Here is a 2,071-nt window from a genome sequence, read left to right as displayed (position 1 = left end):
CAGACAACTAGAATTTAGAGTTATGTTGTATGATATGAAAAACACTTGACTCAAAAACCTAAAAGACTTGACACTTAGAAGAAGAAAAAAAAGGTAATCGCTCACACACACTAATTTCACACACACACACACACACACACACTCACCGTTCTCACCTATCGCCCTTTCTCTCTTCTCTCTTTCTCTCTCGAACTCAACCGCTCTCACCCTCCTCAATTTCTTCTCAATCACTCCTCTCAATTTCTTTCTCTCTCAAACTCAATCACTCCTCCCTCAATAGAGACTAAGCCACTGTCACTCAATTAGGGTTCGTCGATTTGGGGGTTCATCCATTTGGCTCCTCACTCGATTTCTTCCAATTTGGTTCGAGGTTTGTACTCTTCTCCTTTCTTCGATTAGGTTTCTGGGTTGGTTAGTTCAATTTCTTCCAATTTGGTTCAAGGTTGGAGTCAGTAGAGAAGGCTGGGCTTGGCGCAGCGGAGGAGGGGGTTAGGGGCCGGACCGTTTGGCGCGATTTCTGCTTCCCTGGGCAGCTTCCTAAGGGAAGGATAGGGGAATACACAGGCTCTACACAGCTTGGTGAGTGGTTCTTCGTTTTGTGATGTTTTGAGTTTTCTAGTTTCTTCTGCCGCTGTCGGCGATGGTGGTTCATTTGAAAGACTTGTTAAGACAGTTCTGATATGGCTAAATGGCAGGGAGGAGCTGAAGGGAACAAAGAATCAAAGGTCCAAGTTCAACCTCAGTTCAACTTTAAGGTGGGTAATTATCAGTAAATTTTCAAAGAAAAACTAGAACTCTAACTGAACTTCAAAAAATCATTAGTAATTGTAGAAAATTCCTTTTTGTGCGATTCCAGTTCCAGATTGATCTTTAGGTTGTCTTTTACAATTTTTATGAAGAGACCAACATGAAATTCTTAGCCGAGCTATACTGTTTTTAGCCAAAAAGGTCTGCTGGTCAGAAAGTTAGCAGACATATATACATTTTCTGATTTTGGTCCTTTGCTCTTAGTCTCAATGTTTGCCAATGATTCTTGCTTGATTTGGTATGATATTATACAGATGTAGAGATTAGATTATAAAGTACTTATGCATGTTATTTGTTTCTTAAATTGAAAGTTAGATTTGGGTTGCTTAAAGTTAGTTGAAAGATTAGAATTTAGAACTTTACATTAGTTTACCTTGTAGTAATCTAATGCAGCTGATGTTCTCTTACATTTAAATTGTAATTTTTTGTTTGTTTTCGTCTTTTTGAAACATTGTTTTGCTTATGTTCAATAACTTGAAGTTTTGTGTCACATATAGTTTCAGTTTTGCTTTTAGATACTTTAAATAGGCTTTTAGCAGAAAATTTTCAGACAATCCTGAAACTGTAGCTGAACTTTGAAAATCCATAACTAATTCAAGAAAAATCGTTTTAAAGTGATTCCAACTCTCAAAGCTTCTTTAGTGTGTCTACTACAAGTCTTTAGAAGAAATCAAAGTCAACTTCCAAATGGTTTTTGTACAGTTTTTTAGTGTGAAGGTGACTGCTGCAGTATGCTAGTTTGATAATTGTGTTTGAGTGAAAATTTGTTTAAGTATCCTATCTCTTGTTTTAACTGTGTGACTGTGTAGACATATGGTAAGAGAATGTTTACCTATACAGACATGTTTTTGTCTGTATGTAGCTAATCATAGATTTGTGCTTTGATTAGGATTTTGATGTGCAGAGTTATGGATTTTAGCAGAAAATTTTCAGACAATCCTGTTTATGGCTAATCTCTTGCAGTTTGATCATTGTAAGAGACCAAATTCTAAGTCTCTTGTGAATTCCTACATTCCTCTTAAGAAAGAAACAAAGTATGCTAACTTCATTTATCTTGTAATGATCATGCTTTTGAGTATGCTACCGAAATTTGATTCATTTATCCAATATTTGAATGAGTTTTATTGTTGTACATGCTCTTGTAATATTCTTTTAGTTGAGAGGCTTGATGAGTGAATTTTTTTGGTGTCATATCACAGGTTAAGGAGGCTATCAATTATATGAGTATGGATTGTTGGACTGGAAAAGGTGTAGAAGTGAGCTT

The sequence above is a fragment of the Fragaria vesca genome, linkage group LG2 (genome assembly GCF_000184155.1).
Source record: "Fragaria vesca subsp. vesca linkage group LG2, FraVesHawaii_1.0, whole genome shotgun sequence".
In the NCBI taxonomy this organism is placed as follows: Eukaryota; Viridiplantae; Streptophyta; class Magnoliopsida; order Rosales; family Rosaceae; genus Fragaria; species Fragaria vesca.
This window is presented reverse-complemented; position numbering follows the sequence as displayed.